The sequence below is a fragment of the Euprymna scolopes genome, chromosome 41 (genome assembly GCF_053919585.1).
Source record: "Euprymna scolopes isolate OS-2025 chromosome 41, ASM5391958v1, whole genome shotgun sequence".
Classification (NCBI taxonomy): Eukaryota; Metazoa; Mollusca; class Cephalopoda; order Sepiida; family Sepiolidae; genus Euprymna; species Euprymna scolopes.
Genome location: NC_136522.1, coordinates 61,774,267 through 61,799,483, shown reverse-complemented (window position 1 = coordinate 61,799,483; position 25,217 = coordinate 61,774,267). Strand labels below are relative to the sequence as shown.

Genomic DNA, 25,217 nt, shown 5'->3' with positions numbered 1-25,217 from the left:
CTCAACAATCTGCACAAAATTTTGATGAGACCCTTTATTTAATTCACGGGATTAGCATGTTTTCATTCCAGCAGCCATGACTGAATAGAAGTCCTAAGTAATTTGCAACTGTATTCTGAGTCCGCACTGAGGATTTAAGCTTTAACCACCAGAAGAGTGTTACAACTGAATTTACCAAGTGCTTTATCCATTATGCCATGAACCTTGTGGATACTCAAGATAAGAACAATAGTCCAAAGAATCCAATACATATTCAAGTTGTAGTTTTAAAATTACATTGCAATTTAAGATATAGTAACTTATGATGCCAGCAAAACAGATGGGCAGAGCATGTAGCCAGACAACATGACAACAGATGACCTATCAGGACAACGGAATGGACATCTCGTGAACATAAGAGGCCAAAGGGAAGACCAAGAACGAGATGGAGGGACGACCTGATACAACACATGGGTCCCACATGACAGCAGACAGCTTGAGACAGAGTTAGATGGCTAAAGTCCAGGGACAGGCTCCTCATTGAGTGATAAAACCCTTATTGATTGATTGATTTATTGATTGATTGAACTTATGATGTTCAAAGTACACTATTTATTTGGCCGACATTCTAAAATAGGTGCCAAATGATTGTATACCAATTACTTATAGATGATAAAGCGCAGATATGCTAATTATTGTACAGGGTGTCCCAAAAGAAACTGACGGATCTGAAATCGGAATTCAACTGAAAGTACTACTCTATGACAAATATCCACTCCTCGATGGTGCAACAAGTCATAATGACTTTTGTAGAATTACTCTAGATGATCTGGAACCTTTTTTAATTGGTTTGCTGCTTCTCTTGTTTCATCTTATAATCCATCAAGTTAGCCTATCACATTACAGTAGCAAAGTAAAAATATTCTTAAGGTAGAGGCTGAGTTAAACCTGCAGATTGCAACATCAAGTACAACACTAATTAGAAGCACTTTCTAAACTCAATAAATGTAAATCCCTTATGCTTAAGTGCACAAAAGAACTTGATCATTATGTAGCTTTACCACTATTTGCAAGAGGTGATGATCAATTTTAATGGTGGAAGAAAACACAGGAGACCTTACCACTTCTGAGTAAACTGGCTTCAAAATTTTAGCTTTGAGGTTATTTCTTTCAAAAGTTGCCCAATCTAATTCTGATATCTCTGACTTTAGTGGAATCCTTACCGTTGTTGAACAATTCAATGAATCAATGGAAACAAGATTTTCATTCTATCTAAATGATGAAAAAAAAAAAAAAACTTGTGTGTGTCTACTTTCCTAGAGCCACGATTCAAATTTAAATTGCAAAAAAATGACATGGAAAACACTATTAAGGATTGGATGCTGCATCTGCTACTTTCTACTGATGATGATGATGAAGCAGAATCAGCAGGATACACTTCTTCAAGCTCAGTTGAGAGTCAAGAAGATCAAAGTAAAAGTAAAACCGTATCTCTTTTGAACCAGTTTGATGAATTAACTTCAAATAAGCCTACTGTAACAAATCAAAATTTAGAGCAGATAGAAGCTGAGTTAAACCTGGAGACTGCAGCTACAATAGAAATACAAGAATTACAATGTACACAAAAGGAGCAAATCCCTTATGCTTAAGTGCACAAAAGAACTTGATCATTATGTAGCTTTACCAGTACTCACAAGAGGTGATGATCAATTTCAGTGGTAGACAAAGACACAGGACACTTTACCACTGTTGAGTAAACTGGCTTTAAAATATTTAAGCGCATCACCTTTATGAAGAGTAAGAGGCTGTTTCGTACAGGTGGTAATGTGTATGAACCTATGAAGAACAGGCTGTGTCAAAAGAATGGAGAAACTCTCATTTTTTTCTACATTACACCTTAAGAGTATTTCAACCAGTGTGCTAGAACTTTCTCGTACACAATTATGCACATAGAAAATATGCATAAATAGAATTGAGCATATTAGTTACATGAAATCCATCATTCAATAAGAAATCATAAAAATGAATAATTAATTCCCCCCACTCTTTATCTGTGCCTAAACCTAAACGTAGATTCCATGAACAAAGCTTCTTTCTTAGAACTGCACGCCTGTGGAATTGTCTTCCGTTTTCCTGCTTTCCGGCTGACTACAATGTGGTTGTGTTCAAGTCCAACGTAAATAAGTTCTTGATGAGCCGTTCCATATAAGTTATCAAATTTATCAAATTTTCATTACTAATGATTACTATATTGTCCAATCTCTACTGTACACTCTGTAACCCTTATCCTTGAGTGGCCTCTTGGCCTTGATAATGTGGTGATGCCTATGTAAAAAAAAAAATTAAAGTTTGTTTTTCAAAGAATATGCAAATTAGTTAACTTTCATGAAGTCGCTTACATGACTAAATATATTAAGAATTTAATTTTTTTTTAATTATTACATAGAAAATGTAGGTTTTTAATATGAATGTCAGTGCAACAAAAAACTCAACTTTGTATGGATATAGATTAATTTTTTACTTTATTATTTTTCGTAATTTTTGGATATTTTACTAATTTCGACATTACAATTAAGAAGATAATACTGGTTTTAATAAAATTCAACATTTTGATTTTCGTTTTTTATTCAGAAGAAACGTAAAAAAAGATACACCTAGTTCAACCTATTTTTTTTTTAAAATACAGAAAAATCTGTAACAGGAAGAAAATATCATATTCCAAAAATCACAAATTGATCAAGTAGTTTTTTTTATATATACAGAAAATCTTTTTTTTTTGACAGATTTTAATGGAAGAAAGAAAGAAAGTGGAGAAGAGGAAAATTGCTGCTGTTGAATTGTAGTGCTACCATAAACTTGTTTGTGTAAGTTGGGTTGACAAATGTACAAATGAATGGGTTCTGGAGAAGATTGGACCATGCCGAAGAATGCTGGGCAACATCACTGACAGGCAATTGCAATTTTGGGGGAATGTGGCCAGAATAGACGGCCTAACAAAAGATTTGCTCTTTGGTACAACCCCTAACAGAAGAGGACATGGAAGATCAAAAACAAGAATGTCAGACGGCATGAAGGACATTGCAGACATTAGCATGGCTGAGTCGCTCAGAATGGCACAGAACCAGAGTGAATGACGACGATTCATGAAGAATCAGTAATGAGCATTCCGTCAAGGAGAGAATGGTAAAAATCGAAGCCATTATAAGGCTGATTTTGATCTCGGTAGTTCGAATTGAGTTGTCTCCAACTTATTTATAAAACATGGCGGATCAAGACACAATGTCTCGCTTCTTCATAAAATTTTATTTTGTTAATTAAAAAAAAAATACTTGATTAATTTACGTGATTTTTAGAATATGACATTTTTGTTTCATGATGGACATGTATATCATAAAGATATTTCTGCATTTTTTAAATTTTTTTTGTTAGGTTGAACTCTTGACTTGCAGGAAAATTAGTAAAACTATTGTCAGCATCGATAGGTGGGAGGATAATTGATGCTAATCTTAAGTCAGGGTAAAGTTATTTCATTTAATTGACTGTTTGGTGACGGCTGCATAAATTGGAACCATTCATGTTGATATGGACACTGTTCCGTAGAAAGATCCAATTTAATATTGGCAAATGAAGATGGATGCAAAATGTGGTAAAAGGCAAAATTTAGCAGGGGAGATTTTCGGCTTTCTTCAAGCAAAGTAGTCCCCTCCCCCCTTATGCTTGTTGCGGGCTTGTCAGACTAAAATCAAACATCGTGAAGAAACCTATCCAATACAGAATATTCCCAAAATATTTTTTTTTTATGCTTATACCCTTATGTATGTTATTGTGCTACGTTTTTAAAATAGTATTTACAAATTAAATTTGAGTCTTACTGTCTTTTGTTTATTAAATTGTTAGGTGAAAGTAAAGAATAATTACAAAACACCCTCCCCTCGCCATGTTAAGAATAGCTTTCTAAATAATGTTATTATTTCAGTGCGGTAACATAAGTGCATAAGTACCTTTTTTTTTTTAATTTCAATAAATCTTAATCTATAATATAAATCTCATCTGTCTGTTTAAATGCATGAATGTATGTATGTATGTTTGTATGTTTTACAAAAACTTTTGCAGGGGCAATGGATTTTCACGAGATTGATATCATTTTGACGCTCGACCCTTCGGATGACAAATATAAAAAATTGGCCAAAAACATTAATTCCTTCACCCTTAACTGGGCAGTTTTCTACAGGGAGGGTCGTTTTTTTTGCTGACATTTTTTGCAAGTCATTCAACTCTTGTGCCCACCACGTCGTATAAAAGGGTGCTATTTTGACCACCGGTGACATCACAACTACGATAGGCACATCGGTAAGACAGTGTTTTTTTCACTTCTTTTTTCTCTGACACGTTATGGGTTTGAGTCTGCTTACTACTCCTATTTTTCTTTCTTTTTTTTTTGCGCTCGCAATTTTCCTTTTTTTTTTGCTCAACTAACACACTTCCACACACTTCCACTTTCTTTTTGGCCTTCGAGTCACAGGTTCGAGTCTGCCTGCCTACTACATTTTTTTAATAAAAAAATACAATCCTTCTATCTTATAATAACAAAAAAATATATTGAATTTTGAATAAAACAAGTGGTACCCACATAATTGGTGTGTGTCAGAAATAACACGGATAAGACAGGATTCCTGATTGGTTGATGTTATAACTTCCACTGGAAGACAGGGATTTCACCTTTGGCGGGAATTTTGACTTTATAGTAAGTTGCTAACAAGTTTTTAGACCGACTGGCAGCTCATTTATTGGTCTTGCATTTGTAACTGAATTATAGTTCTCTTTAATCATCTAATCAACAATAGGATTGAAGAACAAATATGAACTCTCTGGAGTTGGCGGGAGTTATATGTCTTTAAAAAATATTATTATGCCAGTTAATGGAAATCGAACAATTGATTAATTAACAAAATGTTTATTCATGCTTCTTTTTCTCAAACTAAGATGTCTACAAATGACATAACTACCCAGCTTGAATTGCCAGTTAAATTACTCCACCTTGATTTAGCAAGACGAAACCAGAACAGAGAAAACATCCAGCAGATAAGTCCTTGTTTTTATCTCAGGTTACTGCTGGCAAAGAGGGCGATTGCTGTGTTAGTTAATTTTTCACATAGCTATTTTGTTAAATCAATATTATAATTTTTTTTTTGCGGCTTTTTGCTAAATCAAGACTATAAAATTTGGTGCTAGTGCACTTATTAATCCGCACTATTTTTTAAATCGTATTTTCAAGTTTAATTAAAGTTTTATGATATCTGTTTTTATTAAATTGTAAGGGTAAACTACAGAATAGGTACAAAACACCCTCCCCTCCCCATGTTAAGAATGGCTTTCTAAATAATAACGTTATTATTTCGGCACGGATCAATAAGTGCATCAGTACCTAAAATTTTATTGCGGCTAAATTAAGTGTAAAATTCCTTATAGCCTTTTTTGTAAATAAATGATAGCCAATTTCTTTATAGTTTTTTTTTTTTTCTAGATAAGAGTTATACAATTCCTTGATAGTTTTATTGCAAGATAAATTATTAATGATTTTTTTGCAATATTATTGTATAAAATTATCTATCTATATAAGACCCAGGTACATCCAAGGATGGAGTACTGTTACCACATCTGGGCAGGAGCTGCTAGAAAGGATTTATCCTGCTTTTATAGTTCAAAAAGACTTCGTAGCCTCGTAGGGGATGCTCTTTTCTCTTCCCTACAACCTCTTTCGCACAGAAGAGATGTTGCACAAGTTTGTCTCTGCTTTATTGTTATTTCCATGGGAAGTGCTCGTCTTAGCTCAAATCTATGGTTCCCCCCCTCGCCAAACTTTCACGAGAAACACTCGTCTAGCTGAAACCACTATCAATAATTTCCCCCACTTTTTATCTGTGTCTAAACCTAAACGTAGATTCCATGAACAAAGCTTCTTTCTTAGAACTGCACGCCTGTGGAACTGTTTTCCGTTTTCCTGCTTTCCAACTGACTACAATATGGTTGTCTTCAATTCCAACGTAAACAAGTTCTTGATGAGCCGTTCCACTTAAGTTAACAAATTTACCAAATTTCCATTACTAACAATTACTATATTGTCCGATTGACTACTGTACACTCTTTAACCCTTATCCTCAAGTGGCCTCTGGGCCTTGATAAGTGGTGATGCCTATGTAAAAAGAAATAAATATAAATAAAAAACATGGATGTGCAAAGAATTTAAAAAATAATGATTATTACGGTACAGTAGTTCGTTGATAATCATTTTTCTCTTCCTATTTTGTTTCTGTCGTGTTGTGATAGATTTAAATTGATTAATCCATCGTATTTCTGCTAAATATAAAATAAAAAAAATTCCTCTGTCTGGAAGGATTTCTCTTCTACCCTTCTACACCTCGTTTTCAATTATATTTTCGCCTAACGACGATCGATATAAAGGTTGAATTGTATTAAGATATTTCGTTTTGAATTTGATCGTTTTCCTAAAAAGGAAAAAAATAATAAAACTTTTCAAAATGTCTCCTTCGCGCAAGGAACTCGCAAGCATTTTTTATGGTAAAAAGAATCAGGATAGAGACGGCCATGGAGAAATTGAGTGGCTATATTTCTCCTAGCATCATCAGATGAAATATTTTGGACATTAAGAGAGACTAGTGGTAGATGCACCAGCCAAGATGTGGCAACAATACTCCATACATAGGCGTACGGTGGCCTTGTAGAGATACAGGATACTCTTAGGTGTGAGTAGTTTTCGAGTTCACTTTCCTTGCAGCAGCCTTTGCAATGTCCTCAATGTATTTGTTCCAGTTCATGTTTCCTGTGAATGTTAAGCAAAGGTGTTTGAAAGAAGAATTTTGCAGTAGGGAGTTATTTGTCATGGATATCGGTGGTTGGAGAGGCTTCTTGTAATTGTTAAAGGAGAGCAGCTTAATCTTATTAGAATTTATGTCCCCATTCCACTAGAGTCTAAAGGTCATTTTCTAAGGATTCAGCTATTGTCTTGGATTTGCGTACATCTGTTCTTCCTTCATGCATGTTATAGAGCATTATATCATCAGCAAATATACCCATCTTGGACACAATATTATTGGGGAGGTCATTGATGAATATCAGGAATAATAGTGATCCAAGGATCGACCCCTGAGGCACTTTCACTTTAATGTTATGCTGCTTGGATGAACGTCCATCAATAGCAACCTAGATGGTTCTATTGTCTAAGAAGGATCTAATTATATGTAGCATTCGTCCATATGATTTAATTTTCATTAGCAGCCCTTCATGCCAGACTTTGTCAAAGGCCTTAGATATATTGAGGACTACAGTCCTGGCTTCACCGCCTTATCCAGTGCATATTATATGCGTTCAGAGATAACTGTTAAAATATCTGCAGTAGAACGACATTGCCTAAATCCGTACTGTTTGTCAGAAAGAAGATTAGCTTTTGCAAGGTGGTGGACTAGCGCTTGATTGATTAGAATCTCAAAGATTTTAGTGAAGAGGGGGGGGGGAAACTGAGAGGATAATAATTGAAAGGGTCGGTCCTTTCACCAGAATTCTTGTACACTAGTACCACAGACGCCATCTTCCAGCTATTAGAGAAGCAGGATTCAGCAAGGCATTTGTTGTAAAGTTTGGAAAGTATGGGGGCTAACTAAGCTGAGCATTTCTTAATTAGTACAGCAAGGATAAGAGGTGTCTTAAGTTTTTTATGATATCGCGGACATGAGAAGGAGTGATTTTCAAATCATCAATTGTGGCTTTCGTCTGCATAGGGAAATTTGGGAGGGAGTTGTTTGTTGGCTCTAGGGTGGAGTTTGAGGTGAATCTCCAAGCAAGCAGTTCCGCTTTTTCGGTTGCCGTGCATGCAACCTTCTAGTTGTTGGATAGTAGGGGAATTACTGATTGCCCTTTGCTATTATAATTTTTTCAGAAATCATGAGTTCCTATCTTCTGTGATTCTATGCATTCCCTGGTTATTTCAGCAAACCTTCTTTTGGCTGTGGTTATTACTCTCTATTACTTTCTAGCATTTGACTTATGGCATACAAACCAGCAGAGTGCATGCTGGCTTTGTGCAGTGGAAGCTGCACAATCTGCAGTAAACCATGAGAGTGAGTGGGGCTTGCTATAATACTTGTGTGTGGGGACATGTGCTTTAATGCACACTTTGCACAAGTTATCTCATTGGCGCACTGTTCAGCAGGGAGAGAAAAGATATTGGTCCATGGGGCATCTCTGATAAGTTCTTTGATGGCTTCCCACTCAGCCCTTTTGTAGTATCTTGTAATTTTGAGCAATGGCTCCTCACTTGGGGTTGGGGTTTGAGTACAATGTCTACTGATACCACTAGGTGGTCTGCATTTCAGAGTAGACATTGGGCATTAGTTACACAATCTTCAGGTATTGTGGTAAGGAATAGGTCTAGAAGTGAAACTTGCTGGTAGTCACTATCTGTCTGTGTGAGGGAATAGTTATACAGAAGCTACAAGTAGAGCGTCCAGCTGCATCAGTCTAATCTGAGAAACTAAGCCAATTTTTATGGTGGACATTAAAGTCATCAAACACATGTAATCAGGCATTACTATCTAAGGAGATTGTTTCATCTATACTATCAGAGACCCATGCCAAGCCGAACAGAAGAGAATGGGGACATGGTTAATCGATGTTAATCTAAATTTCTCTTTAAATTCATCAGAAACAAATACATCTGACAACATTATTCCAGCTGCTAAGAAAGTTTGATTTGGACCTGAAAATTTTATCATGCCAGTTAATGGAAATTGAACAGTTGATTAATTATCAAACTATGCGTGCTTTTTTTCTGCAACTAACATGTCTACAAACGAGATAAATACTCGGCCCGAATCGTCAGCTAAATTAGCCCACCTTGATTTAGCAAGACAGAACCAGAACGGAGAAAACATCCAGTAAAGTCCTTGTTTTTATCTTGTATTATTTCTGGCAAAGAGGGTGATAGACGTGTTAGTTAATTTTTCCTCCATGTTGCAAATAGTAACATATCCCAAAATTATGGAAAATGATAAGGTAGAAAAATAATTATTAATGAAAAACAGTTTTCAATAAAGTTTAGATGAGGAATAAAATTTGCCCGACATTTTGAATTACGTCCATCACGTGACGTAAGCAACAGAACTTAATTATCTCCCTTATAAACTTATCTCTCACCCTTTTTTTTTTTTTTAAGTTTTTTTCAGTAACTCTAACAGTGATTTCGCTTCATTTTACAAATTTCTTTTTTCATTAATAGTTATGTTTCTACCTCGTTGTTTTTCGTAATTTTTGGATATGTTACTATTTGAGACCTGATAATTACATAGGTACGATTTGTTTCACTTGAAATTCAATATTTTTCGTTGTTATAATATGGAAGCGCCAAAAAATACATGTCAACAAAAACGGTTATATTGAAGATTTTAGCTTTATGATACCTGCTATTAACGCGCAGATTTTTAATCGTATTTTCAAGTTAAATTCAATTTTTTACGATATTTTTGTTTATTACATTATTAGGTGTAAATACAGAACAGTTACAAAACACCATCCCCGTGTTAAGAATGGGTTTCTAAATGATAACGTTATTATTTCAGCGCGGTAACATAGGTGCACAATTACCCACATTAACTTCAATTCAATTCAATTTTTACGGTATCTTTCTTTTGCTTATTAAATTGTTAATTTAAAGTACAGAATAGCAATAAAGCCCCATTCCTATGTTAAGAATGGCTTTCTAAATAAAAATGCTATTTCAGCATGGTGCGTAAATTGTCTAAGTACCATAAAATTATTAAATGTAATATTTTTGTTGACAAAATAAATAAGTGTGCTATGATTGAATAAAAATATACGGTACTTTGTAATTACTTTGTACTTTCATCTAACAATTTAATGAAAAAAAAAAGATATAGTAAAACTTGAATTACTATTTAAAAAACAGCACGGTAACATAAGTGCATAAGCACCAAAAATACCGTTATATTGAAGATTTCAGCTTTAGGATGTCTGCTAATGAAACATTAACCAAATTAGTTATAGTTTTATAACAATTAGGTTTAATTAATAATCAAACAATATTAATAATAATTAGGTTACATTGTTGACGGTGCTTTTAACGACATGGACTGACGACCTGGGTGTCCCAAGTTCGAGTCCAGTTCGTTCCACAAAAATCACTTTCCCTTTATGGTGTTGTCTCTCCCGTAAATACCTAATGTCTTTCTAGAAAGGATTCTGACTAGAAAAATATCGGGGTACCAAAAATACATAAGCACCGTGGTAACCAATGCTATCAAGAGAATCTTCGGATTTATGATGATATTATTATTACGGTATTGTTTGGTCATTAAATTATTAATCGAACCAATCTGTTATAAAACTATAATTTATTTGCTTAACTTTGCTTCAATGGTAGCCATCTTAAAGCCAAAAACTTCAATATTATAACAAAAGCATTAAACATGAAGATTTTTACACAATAATAAATCGTTTGTGAAATACTGCCCGGCAACGTTTGTTAGGATTTCCCGAACGCTAATTATACACAAAACATGATCTATTTAGAAAATCCACCGAAAACTTTTTTTTTTTTTTTATGAAACAAAAGAATTTCAAAGCAATACTTACTTTTTAGAAACTATTTAAAAAAGAAAGAAAGAAACGTCTATAAAGTATGTTAATTAAAAATGTTAGTGTTTTTAGGTGAGCGATTTTAATGAAACTTCAAGATGGCGGCTGAAAAGAACAGGTCCGCAGAAAATGAAAAAGCAGAAAAATAAAAAAGAATAAAATGAATGCCGGTCTCTTTTTTATCATTACAATTAAAATGGCTATTATTTTATTTATTTCAATATTTTAATATCTTAATGATATTTTTATCTTTAATAAAAACGCAACATTTTTCATTAAACGGGTCGCAGTCGAATGTCGTCTGCTATTAGCAGACGATGATTAAATTAATTACACACAACACCTTGAATTCATTAATCAACTAGTTGGACATATCCGGTGTTACCAGGTAAAAACATATTGCCAGATATTAACATATTAAGATAGACTAAATATCCTAAGTTGTGACGATTTTCCTAAAAGTTGACCATATTTTGGAATTTTGGAAGCATAAAACATAGTCATCTTCATCTTGTAACAATAATCGTATATATGTACATAAAAAAAAACAAAAAAAAAAAACAGATGAACTTAATTGGATGAGGATGATGATGATGATGATGATGATGATGATGATGATGATGATGATATAAAAGGATGATGCTGATGATCACATAAAAGGAAGCGAAAGGATCACCCGATTGGAAAGAAAAAAATCATGCGATCCGATCCAAATGGATCAAGAAGAGGGGAGGAAAAAAAAAAATAATAATATTGGCGCCGAAATTCAGCAACCAAAAACGGAAAACTTTGGAAGGCAGTTGCGAAAACGTTTCCAAAGATGACGAACGTCAATATATATATTGGAAAATATATAAATATAACTATAGGATACAAAAAGAAGGGGGAAAAAGAGAACGCGTTAATCTCAAATTAATGTTAAAAAAAAAACAAAAAAACAGGGTCCTTCGAAGGTGAGTCAGAACTTTTGTTATTGATATAAACTGTTATCCCCGCCGGCTGTCGCCAAAAAAAAAAAATTAAAAAATAAAAACCCGTTATTCCGGCACTGCACTCATAAAAAAAGAATATATAAGAATTATAATATAAAGCTGAACGTCTGTGTGTGTGTGTGTGTGTGTGTGTGTGTGTGTGTGTGTTGTGTGTGTGCGTGTGTGTGTGTGTGTGTGTGTGTCTGGTCACGAATAGGCTCCTATATGGTTGACTATTTTAAAAAACTGATTACATATAATGATAGAAGATGTATCGAGGATCAGGAATGGGTATGTTTGATCTGGCAGAACGGTGGTTCATAAAAATTGTGGGGTCTGCGTTCACGCCTGGCCCCCAAAGTATGGAAATAAAAAATGAAAAAAAAAACGTTTACAAGTGTTTTTGATATAGATGTACATAAGAATACTTTGATAAGTATGTTTTAACTTAAATAGGGATGATATAATAAAATTGTGGGGTCTGCATTTGCGCCTATACTCCATGGAAATATGGCACAAACTTTAACAAAGACTTTTCATATCTATTTGCATAAGTATACTTTGATAATTATGTTTCAGTTTGAAGAAATATGGTATAATAAAATTATTGGGTGTTCGTTCGCGCCTCACCTCCATAGAATTTAAATATGTCACAAAGTTTAACAAGGTTTTTTAAAAGGCGTGAAGGTCCACAATAACACCTTAACTTTAATCTTAATTCACGTTAGCTTTTATTTATTTTTTTGAGTTGAATCATATTGTGTCGATTAAATTCACCTCATAAATTCAGGTTCTTTTTAAAGTGAAAGCCAAAAAGAAAAGTCGAAACTTTAGACAATTCTTGACACAAATTTTGCATAACTCTGTTTATTTCCTTCTCCATTTGCATGTGGCACTCTTTCGAAAATAGATAAATAATAAAAAATAAGAACGTTACTTGTTATCGTGTCAAAAGAAGGAAAAAATCCTGCTCACGTGATTATGTGTCTTTTTAAAATAACCTTTTTATTTTTATTTATATATCTATTTAAGCTTTTTTGTCAGTGTACTAGAAGGAATTCAGTTGATTACAATCCTTTCTGCGTGTTCTTTACATTACAATAGTATAACCCTGAATCTAACGGCGCAATACTACACCATTCAATACTATAAAACTGAAACAAAGCTGTTCTGCTTGAAAAGGGCGCCATTTCCTTCTTATTCATATTTATATCGATTCTTTGCTTTAAAAAACTAAAGTAATTATGTGTTTACTTTTTTAATATCCCATTTTGCTGTTTCGGATTATTTTAGTAAAGTAAGTAAAGCTTCATTATTTTTCAAAACTGTTTTTGTTGCTTTGCTTTTCGATATTTCGCCGATATTATTTAGTAAGAGTGTTTAGCAGAAAAGCCAACAAACGACTACCTGAAAAAATAAATATACAAGAAATAAATGTTACCAAAGTCAATAAAAGTTCAGTTCATGTTTTTTTGTTTTTAAATAGTTTTTAATACTCTTTACTTGAAATAATTTCAGCAGTATGAAATTAAAACGAAATTTCAGGCGACAACTACTTAAATGAATTTTTATATAAACTACACATGCCATAATCGAATATTCCTCAAGCACAAAATAACGGAAAACATTAAACTATGTTTATAAATATTCATATATATATATATATATATATATATATATATATATATATATATATATATATATATATATATATATATATATATAGCGGACAAAAGAAAATTAAAAATAAATAGATACATAAAATAAATAAGGGGAGAGAAAAAAATGATATAGGATTTACTTCCCTTGGACTGATCTATAAACATATTTTGTATTTTGTGAGACCAACCCATTCGGGCATCTAAGGGTCGATACATATGTGAAAAACAAAAAAAACAAAACAGATTTGAAATAAGAAATAGGAGGGAAGGGGTGAACTAACCTCCAAATTGAACTATGGCTAACTGGCTGGAACATTTTTCTTTCTCCCGTTTTTATACATTGTGAAAATAAAAAAAGAAGAGAGAAAGCTGTATATATGCACATATAATGATGTGTTTGTTCTTTCTTTCCTTCTTCTACGAGATCTGATCATGTTCGACTCATCAGCCTATAATTATCATTTCAAGTCAAATAGATTGAATAGACATACCTCATTCAAGTAATCTTGCCTAACGGAGGAGGGAATAACGAAATGATAATTAGCGCGACCTTCCATTAACTCTCTCCTAATTACCTAGAGAATACCAAGTAGAAATCTAGGGGGGGGGGTCACATGCGAACCTGGTCCAGGAATTTTCTTTTTAATTTTCTTTAAAAAAAAAAAAAAAAAGAAAAAAAAAAATCGACCACACGTGTAAAGAAAAGCATATGATCAATCATTGAAAGAATCCTTTATTTTCTTGGAAAAGAAAAATCATATGGACACCAGAATCTAGGAACTCTGAAAAACTGAACTACACACAGTTTTTCTTTTCGGGACGTAGACAACGAGACTAGCAAAAGTAAAATCATATCGGGGGCTCGACAGCCAAATAAATAAATATACATGCACAAAAATTTGTTGCTAACTTGAGAATGAACAGAAATGGATGTAGTGGAAGACTTTTTGGAGGAGCCGTCGCTGGAAAAGTTGGAGATGATGAAAAAGAGCACACTACTAGAAATCAGTGATAAGCTGGAATTAGAAACCAAGGAAGCAATGAGAAAGGAAAAAATAATCAGAATAATATCCGAACACATGGTAGACAGACAAATCTTTGAACCAAAAGAATTTTACGTCAAATTTGTTCAAAAGAGTAACTGGACAGCTAGGAATAAAGCATGTTACGTCAAGCCCATATCACCACCAGTCGCAGGGCACTTTAGAACGATTCCATGCAACCCTAAAAAGCGTGCTGAGAGCCCACTGCATGGAGAGGCAAGATGATTGGGATAAAGAATTACCCTTTGTGCTGCTAGAGATTTGGTTCAAGAATCACTAGGATACAGCCCGTTCGAGCTGGTTTATGGAGGAGAGATGCGAAATCCACTCAAGATGGCGAAGGAACAATGGGATAACCCAGAAAAATCACCCCAGCTGGTATCGAGTTATGTAGAGGACTTGCGAAAAAACTTAGAGCACGCTAGGAAGATAGCAGAAACCTACTTGAGAAAGTCTCAGGAAAAGATGCAACGCATCTATAATAAAAGGTCTAAGGGCAGACAATTCAGTGTGGGTGAGGAAGTGATGATTCTCCTACCGACAAAAAAGTCCCCATTCGACGCCAGGTTCCAGGGCTCTTATACAATAGCAGATAAGGTCGATGACTTGAACTATAAAGTAAATATCCCTAACCAGCGAGATAAGGTACAATTATGCCACATAAACCGAATAAAAAAATATGTAGAACGGACTAAAGAACCTGAATTAACCATGGGGCAAGTGAAAATGGTCGCAAAGAAGATGCACTGATGGATGGCAGTGTATTGATCAAGGACACCCCAATAAAATTATGTAACTCCAAAATACTAGAGAATTTAGAAGAAAAACTGTGCCACTTATCAAAAAAAGAACAAGGTGACATAGCTGAGATTATAGAGCAATTTCCAGGAGTATTTTCGGATGTTCCTAGGAGAACAAATGCTATCTATGATGATGTCGAATTGACGAGGAGTCACCCCATTAAACAGCATCCATATCGAGTGAACCCCAGGAAGAGGGAGGTAATATGCAGGGAAATCAAATACATGTTGGAAAATGGGATAATTGAACCTAGTCAAAGTGCATAGGCATCACCTTGCATATTGGTGGACAAACCAAATTGATCCATTCGATTTTGTACGGATTATAGGAAACTAAATGATGTCACCAAAGAAGATTTCTATCCAATCCCATGAATAGAAGATTGCATTGATCAGATCAGGAAGGCAAAATTTATTACCAAGTGTGACCTCCTGAAGGGATACTGGTCAGTGCCTTTGACAGCTTGCATTTGCATTTGTGGTGCCAGACAGAACATACCACTACAATATCATGGCGTTTTGAATGAGAAATTCCCTTTATGTGCCTAATGAATAGATGCTTAGCGGGAATTCAAAATGTTAGTGTGTATATAGATGACATCGTCATCTATAATGAAACATGGGAAGCAGACCTGAAGAGTATAGAGGAAGTTCCCAAGCGGTTGGATGATACCAATTTAACAATTAATCTGGAGAAGAGTGAATTCAGAAGAGCAGAGGTTCAGTACTTGGGCCATATTGTAGGATATGGACACGTTAGCCCAAGTGAGATCAAAGTCAAACGTATAAAGGAATATCTGAGACCAGGAAGTGTAAAAGGAGTCCAAAGGTTCCTGGGAATGGCATGATATGTATCGAAAATTCTGCCAAAATTTCTCTGGGATAGCAACCCCCTTGACAAACCTCTTACAAAAGGGAACAAGATTTCGGTGGACACCAGAATGTCAAGAATCGTTCGAGGCCATAAAACATATGTTGAGTAACGAACCCGTACTGTTGGCACCAGATTTTGAGAAACAATTCAGCCTCCACACAGATGCTAGTGAAACTGGAATCTGAGCAGTGCTGTCGCAAAATGACCACAATGGACAATTGAGACCTGTCAGTTACTTCTTCAAGAAGTTAAACAAGCAGCAGAGGGCCTATTCAACAATAGAAAAGGAAACATTGGCGCTTGTGCTGGCAGTAACCAATTTTGAGATATATATAACCGCAAGAAAAACTCCCAGATATGTGAAAACTTATGTACAGTCCAGGGACTGGATTTAAAAGAAAAATAAACGATTTTTCTTTTCCGAAATGTGTGAGGGTGTAACGATAATTGTATATATGTACATATAAAAAAAAAACAGATGAACTTAATTGGAGGAGGAGGAGGAGGAGGATCATCATCATATAAAATGATGATGATGATCGCATAAAAGGAAGCAAAAGGATCACCCAATGCGGAAAGAAAAATCATGCAATCCAAATAGACCAAAAAGATGGGCGGAAAATTAAAAAAAAAATATTGGTGCCGAAATTCAACAACCAAAAATTGGAAAACTTTGGAAGGCAGTTGCGGAAACATTTCCAAAAATGACGGACGTCAATATATATATATTGGAATATATATATATATATATATATATATATATATATATTTTCAGGTATTGAAAAATCTCCAAATCACTTAAAAATGACCTTCTTTAAAATAAATAGAACGTTTATATCATTACAAGGCTATTATTTTATTTATTTCAATATTTTATTATTTTAATGGTATTTTTGTCTTTAATAAAAAGACACCATTTTTCATTAAATAGGTCGCAGTCTGATATCGTCTGCTATTAGCACATGATAATCATAGACAACATCTTTAATTTCTTAATCTAAAACATTGGAATTGCATTCTTAGGTGTTTTATGTTTCATTCCAATTGTTGTTTATATTGGTGATTTTTTTTTTAAACCAACACATTTCAGGTGAAAACATTATTATGTACTTACGAGTCATAGCAAGATTAGTATCAATTTTTTTTTAATTATGACAAAAGGTTCGGTACTAAAATAGTAACAAGTAGAAACAGAATTTATCGAGCCTCTTGTCTTGGGTTTGACTTTGACAAGAAGACCTTAGAATCTAGCACACACCTATACAGACAAACACCTACCTACACACACACACACACACACACATACCTACATATACACATATATAGCTACATCTGCACGCATACACACCTATATATATACACATATCTGCATACACACATATGCCTCTTCAGTGTCATGCCTGCTTGAGCATGTGAATTCACCGGTAGGACTAATAAAAAAAAAACAAGTCATTTTTGGGCTCATGGACTTTATGTGTCTGAGGGAGTGGCACTCGTCTGCAATCATTATATCTACATACACACACACATACCTACATACATAAAATACCTGCATATACGCACACATACTTGCATATACATACACATACCTGCATATGCACACCTACATACACCCACATACATATTTACATACACACACACACATACATACTGTTGTATATTGTTTTATATTAGAGGAGATGATATATTAAAACGTGTCATGTGTTATCTAGTGGATGTAAGATATTGTTTTTTTAACAGACAGATAATAAACGTATAAATCGTATTTATGTTGTTTAGCTAGGAGGACATGATATTGACGTGTAAACTGAATCATGTTGTATAAGACTTATCACATGGGATATTTTTACAGTTCATATGTAAGAAGAGTAATATATGCTTCATACCTTTTTTCTTGAAGAGTTCTTCTGTATCTTCCCGCTACTCCGTGACGAACCATGAAGCGATCACCATCCAATTGAGACATCTGTTCTTATTTGTGAAACCATTAAAACAACTCTTTATATTTTTATATAAATTTATTACAGTTGTCTCAAATGGTTTTCACAGGATCTGCAGTTAGTCTACATTTTCTGTTCATACAGCCCGCTCCTAGCTGTCTGTCCACTCCTGTCTAGACGTCTGTCCGCTCTGGTGGTCAATCCTCAACTCTTTGAATCTCTCCAAAACTAACTACATCACATGTTCTCTTACATCACTTAATTACATGTCTCAGACCAACTTAATCCACAGCTAGTTATTTGTTTATTCAAAACCCCAAAATAATGTTTACATATATTTTCTATTTTCACATTCCTTTTGCGATTCACACGTCAATCATTTTTTCCCCAATTTAATTGTTTATTCTTCTAATCATAATAACTGATCCAGTGACTATCTGTCGCTCAAATCAATTAATAAGAATACAATAACAATAATAATAATGTTTTGACCATTGACCCCGCTTGCCACAGTTAACAGATACTACGCTATGATCAAAGCCTAAAGGGTCATAACATTACACCACACACACACATCTACATACACACATAGATATGGTTTGGTGTCCACATTTGTGTATGGACAAAGATTTTTCATTTCTTTAGGTTAAATGAGAGGAGAGAGTGATGAACACAGCAAAATCTTAGTGTAGAAGACCCCTGTTCGTAAGTTCAGTTTAGCAATAGGAGGAGGGGAACACAACAGTCCGAAAGTTTTATCTCCAGGATTCCAGTTCAGCGAGATCAAGAAGTGTTAACAAAGTCTCCTGTTTGTAATTCCTGTTCAGTGCGAAGGGTTGCCACAAAATTTAGTTCGTTTCCCAGGGTGTTTTTTTTGGCAAGGAACCATTGAATCGCTATACTACATCATCTCTCGCCTAGGAGATGAATAGCGTTATATTCCTGGTGCTTTATCTGGAAAAACAAAAATCCAGAAGAATTTGTATGACAGATGTACCTGTAACGGAAACAAAATATCATGCACCAAAAATCACATAAGTTGATCAAGTAGTTTTATTTTTAAATAAGAATATCAAATTCTGTAGCTAAACGAACAGTGATGATATCACAATACCATCTGAAAACAAGGAAAAGAACTACAAATGATTAAAACTTGTGAGATTTTAGAAAGCTATTCTTAACAGAGGGACAAATTCACTTAAAAATGATTCTCATGTTAAAAAATAAATCTACTTGATCAATTTACATAATTTTTGGAATATGATATTTTCCTTCCATCATGGGTAAGTACATTATACAGATTTTTCTTTATTTTTTTGTTTATTTATATAGGGAAATTTGGTGCTTCTTTATGCTTAGAGCGAAAATCAAAAGTCAAAAAAGTGAATTTTCATTAAAAATCAATACTATCTACTTAATTGTCATGTCGAAATTAGTTAAATATTATTAGTTAAAATATGTACTTTGACAATTTCATGATTCAGTTATATCTGCAAATAATTGTAACAAGTATATTATATTATATTGCAGTTACTTCCCTTGAGTTCATACTGTTTATTTAAGTATAATTTGCACTTTCTTTGAAAATTATTTTTGTTACTAATTAATTTTCTACTTTATCGGTTTTCATAATTTTTGGATATGTTACTAATTTAGATATGACAATTAAGTAGATACTATGGTTTTTTTTTTAGTAAAATTCAATATTTTGATTTTCGCTCTAATAACGAAGAAGCATCTAGAAATTTTAGATAAACAGCAGTGCTTGTGAAGATATAGTCAACAAATCTCATCCAAGGATGGAGTACTGCTGCCACATCTGGGCAGGAGCTGCTAAAAACAGCCTATCCTGCCTTGACAGAGTACAAAATAGGCTTCGTGGCCTGGTGGGTGATGCCCTTTTCTCTTCCCTGCAACCTCTCTCCCACAGGAGAGATGTTGCAAGCCTGTCTTTATTTTATTGTTATTACCATGGCAGGTGCTCGTCTGAACTCCAATCTCTGGTCCCCCCTCGCCAATCTTTCACGATAAACACCCACCTAGCTGAAACCACTGTCAAAAATTTTCCCCACTCCTTATCTGTGCCAAAATCAAAACGTAGATTCCATGAACAAAGTTTCTTTCTTAGAAGTGCACGCCTGTGGAACTCTGTTCCGGTTGCCTGTTTCCCACCTGACTACAACCTGGATATCTTCAAGTCCAACATAAACAAATTCCTGATGAACCGCCCCCTTAAGTAGACACTTTATTAAATCTCCACACTAACGTACTGTACACACAATAACCCTTATCCCTGAGTGGCTTCCGGGCCTTGATAAGTGGTGACCACCTTGTAAAAAAAAATATATAGTCGACAAATCAATTTTTTAAATATATTGTTTTAAGCAAGAACAATATTACGTACTTAATTAACGTGTCGAAAATAGTTGTATATCAAAAAATTACGAAAATTCACTGAGTAGAAAAACTGCTTTGTGCTTTTAGTAAAAAAAAGTCTATCGCTATAGACAACAAATATTGCAGCCATGACACAAGTAATTTAATATATTCGTTTCGGAGTTATGTCCCCTTGTGTTTGAACTCTTACCATCTACTGCCTACTTTATAACATCTAAGAAAAATGCGATTTTACCCAATTTTCAGTAAAAATTACTTTTAATTAGAAATAACTTTCTACTCTATAGCTTTCCACTATGCTGATTAAGAAAATCTCATTCAAATTTTGCGGAGACAAGTACTTATAGAGATATAAAGATCTGTATCACACACTGTAATTCACTGGCTGCCCGGTTTGTATGCACGCACGATAAAAAAATCTACTTCTCTCCTACTGACACTGCCACCTCCCAATTTTATTTTATTTTTTCTAGCATTTGCGGGTAGCTATGCTGACCACGATTATTATGGTTAAATTTGGAGAATTACTTTTTCAACCCGTCCCTCAAAAAGAGTGTTGTCTATTCCGAATACCGTTTTTTACATTGGGATGTTGGGGATGTCTATTTCAAACATCGTTCTTAGGATGGGGAGGTTGGTGGTGACTATTCCGAAAGCCATTCTTAACATGACAAATTGTTTTGTTCTAAAAGTAAAAAAAAAAAATGACATAAAATTGGAATTTAATTTAATACTATTGATGGAAGAGTTTAAAAGAAGAGGAAGACTTGAACAACAAACGGGAACAGTAAGAACTGCTACCACTGATTTCGATCACTCTAAATAGTCCATATACAACGAGAATTCCTAACCTCTAAAACTTCTGTTTATACTTTCTATTTTTTATGTAATGGACCATTTTTCATATTTTTATTAATTCATACGGATTTACGCATTCCTTTAACTGCTTTTTTTTTTTTAATTCAAAAACTACCTCCATGTTATCGACCCAAACCATCACTACTACTGTCACTGCTACGATGACTAAAAACGTACTCCCTGTTTCTGCTGATTCTCGTATAGAGTTTGATTCTGTACTGTCTACTCTTCTTACTCATGGCAAATGCTACAATTGTGGCGTGAAACGTCACCTTAAGGATGATCGTCGCCGTTGCCCTGCTCGTGATAAAATATGCCAAAATTGTAGCCAACTCAGTCATTTTGATAAAGTTTGCTGTTCTATAAGACCGACACCTTCACATTCTACTTTATCTGTTGATAATTCTCCTGTTACTAAGATGGTAAAATTAAAAGGTAAACCACTTAGCGCCCTTATTGACACAGGTGGTTCCGATAATTTTATTAGTGCTAATCTTGTTAAACTCTTGAACCTGTCTACTTAGAAATGGGACTCTGTAATTTCTATGGCATCATCCCCCCTTTCCCTCAAACTATCTGAATATTGCCCTGAGAATATTAAATTCAACGGTTTCGAGTATAAAGACATTGACTGCAGGATTCTCCCTAATTCATGCATGGATATTATATGCGGAATACCCTTTTTAAAAATGCATCGGAGTATTATTATTTCTTTTGGTGGATCGCAGGATAGTCTAAAAATCTGTGCTGTTACTAAAATCAATTGTGCTCCTGTTAAATTATTCAGAAAATTGACCCCTAATTGCAAACCTATTGCTACTAAGTCCAGCTATTACCGTGCTGAGGATGCTCGGTTCATTGAAAAAGAAATGCTTAAATAACTTAATTGAACCAAGTTATTCTCCATGGTGCACTCAAGTTTTAACTTCTTCATCAAATAAAAAGAAACGATTGGTTGTCAATTTCTCCTAGACTATTAACCATTTCACTTTGCATGATGCGTACTCCATGCCAGGGATCAAAGATCTTATAAACAAAAAAGCTAAGTATTGTATCTTCAGGATAATTGATTTGTCTAAAGCATACTATCAGATTCAAATTTGCCCCTCAGATCGCCCCTATATGGCCTTTCAAGCTGGAAATCTTCTATAATAATTTTAAACGAATACCCATGGGTGTCACAAATGGGGTTTCTGCATTTCAACGTTTTATGAATTCTTTTATTTCTGACAACAGATTGTCTTTTCTTATTTGGACAACATAACAATTTGTGGTAGGACCCAGGAGGAGTACAACATAAATTTGAAGCGTTTCTTAAAGGGTGTCTCAACATATTATCTCGAAATAAACCAGGAAAAGTCAAAGTTTTCACTTTATTCTATTAGCATACTTGGATATAAAATTTGTAATGGAACTCTTCAACCCGATCCTTAGCATTTGTGACCTCTTTTGTAAATGCCAAATGCCTCCTCCTTCTGACTCAAAATCGTTAAAAAGGTATCTTGGTATGTTTGCTTACTTATACAAAACGGATACATTATTACTCATCCAAAATTCGATCACTCGTTGAAAATAAACAGTTCCCGATATCTTTCATGGTTGTAAACTCCTTCGAAAAGCTCAAGAAAGACATTGTCAAATCTTCTGTAAAAGTTATCAATGGAGAATTGCCTCTTGTTATTGAAACTGATGCCTCAGAAAAAGCTATTGGGGCCAATCTTACAAGTTGGGAAACCTGTAGTGTTCTTTCCCTGATCGTTAAACCCCTCTGAAATGCGACTTCATATAGTCAAAAAAACCCTCTGAAATGTGACTTCATATAGTCGAAAAAGTCGAAGAAGTAAAAATAAAAACCCTCTGAAATGCGATTTCATATAATCAAAAAACCCCTCTGAAATGTGACTTCATATAGTCGAAAAAGTCGAAGAAGTCGAAAAAAAACCCCCCTCTGAAATGCGACTTCATATAGTCAAAAAAGTCGAAGAAGTTGAAGTCGAAGAAGTCAAAAATGTCGAAGAAGTCAAAGAAGTAAAAATAAAAACCCTCTGAAATGCGATTTCATATAGTAAAAAAAAACCCTCTGAAATGCAACTTCATATAATCGAAAATGTTGAAGAAGTCGGAGAAGTCAAAAAAATCAAAGAAGTTGAAGTCGAAAAAAAAAACCCTCTGAAATGCGACATCATATAGTAAAAAAAAACCTCTGAAATGCGACTTCATATAGTAAAAAAAACCCTCTGAAATGCGACTTCATATAGTTGAAAAAGTTGAATAAGTTAAAGAAGTCAAAAAAGTCGAAAAAAAACCCCTCTAAAATGCGACTTCATATAGTCAAAAAAAAACTCTGAAATGTGACTTCATATAGTCGAAAAAGTTGAAGAAGTCAAAAAAGTCGAAGATGTCAAAGAAGTCAAAAAGTCGAAAAAAAAATCCCTCTGAAATGCGACTTCATATAGTCAAAAAAACCCTCTGAAATGCGACTTCATATAGCCGAAAAAGAAGCATATGACATAGTAGAATGTGTTCATAAATTACTAAGAAACTTTTCACTATTATTACGGATCAGTGAGGTGTATCTTTTATGTTTAAACCTGCTGATTGCGAAAAAATGAAAAACAATAAAATTATACGGTGAAAAATGAAACTTCTTCCTTTTTCATATGATGTAAAACATCGTCACTGGAAATGAAAATGTTATTGCTGATACGTTATCATGAACTTGTGGTACTGCTATTTCTTTCTTGAAAGAACTAAAATCAATTCTTAATTCTTTAATACATGCTAGAATACAACACTTTTGGCATTTTGTAAGATCACAAAATATGCCATATTCAATTGATAAAGTCCCGTGCGTGACTTCTGAATGTCCTACTTGTGCCGAAATAAAACCCCAATTCCTTAATTCCCCTAATCATAATCACTTACGACTGGATCCAGTAACACTACTGCTTATAACCTAAGAGATAACAGCCAATGTAAGCACTATAATGGAATTATATAGAATGCTATCTTATTAGCTTTGGAATGTCAACGATTACCCATTAACGCTTGGCAGGACATTCTACAGAATGTTTTACATGCTATTTGCTCTCTACTATGTACAACCACTAATGCCACCCCCTCATGAATGCGTGTTCAATTTTGAAAGGCGCTCCTCCACTGGCACTGCATTGCCTGTTTGGCTCTGTGAACCTGGAAAAGTGTTATTAAAAATATTTGGTGGCAGGAGCAAGTATGATCCTGTGTGACCTTATTATTGAGGTAGTGGAACTCCTCGAGGCCAACCCTACACACACGAGAATTCGACATCATGATGGGCAGGAGGATTTAGTAGCTTTGAGACATTTGGCCTGTTTTCTGCGACCTCAGGATCCTGATGAAAATCCATGCCCAGATCAACCTAAGGATTCTGCTGAGAACGTGGATCTAGATCGACCTCAAGATTCTGCTGTGAACACGGACCCAGATCAACCTTAGGATTCTGCTGGTGATGTGGACCCCAAAAATCTGCTATCTTTACCTGGTGTAAGTTTCGAGATTTATATTTCCTCAAAGTCTGAGACTTCTGGTGATGAGTTGCCTCTCCGCCAGTCTAGCAGGACTCGTAAACCAGTCTAGTGGCTGGATTTATAAACTTTCTAATAATAATCTCTGTTTCAAGTGGGGGGGGGGGAGTGTTACAATTTTCTCATAATAACTTTCTTATCAAAGTGACTTCCTCTTTATTTGCATATCTCCCCTCACGTGATCTTGCCATTTGCCTTTTCTTTATTTTCTTATTTGAATACTTTTTTTTTTTTTTTTTTTTTTTTTAATTTTATTAACATGGATTCCTGGCTACTTGCTGCATTGTTGTCGTAAAATTCAGTTGAATAAAGCCTTAGAAAAGGTTTTTTCTACTTGCGTTTTCATTACATTACAACAATGTTTCTCTCTTTTTCTCACATCTTCTTCTATATATATATATATATACTAGCGGGGGTACCCGGCGTTGCCCGGGTGTTTGGAGGTGTGTGTGTGTGTGTG

General features: G+C 34.5%; 2 protein-coding genes across 3 annotated transcripts in view; one reads left to right on the top strand and one right to left on the bottom strand.

Annotated features, from left to right (window-relative positions):
* The window catches only part of LOC145266538 (C-type lectin domain family 9 member A-like), an 81,002-nt gene extending 70,239 nt beyond the window's left edge, over positions 1 to 10,763 (bottom strand). Inside the window, exon 1 of one of the 2 annotated variants that reach the window (XM_080122308.1) lies at positions 10,645 to 10,763. The gene's annotated coding sequence lies outside the window, so the exon portion shown is untranslated. The remainder of the gene's footprint in view (positions 1 to 10,644) is intronic. The other variant, XM_080122311.1, reaches the window with a different exon arrangement.
* A 682-nt stretch (positions 10,764 to 11,445) lies between these two features.
* LOC145266536 (uncharacterized) overlaps positions 11,446 to 25,217 on the top strand; it is a 182,557-nt gene continuing 168,785 nt past the window's right edge. The window contains exon 1 of the mRNA XM_080122302.1: positions 11,446 to 11,600. The gene's annotated coding sequence lies outside the window, so the exon portion shown is untranslated. The remainder of the gene's footprint in view (positions 11,601 to 25,217) is intronic.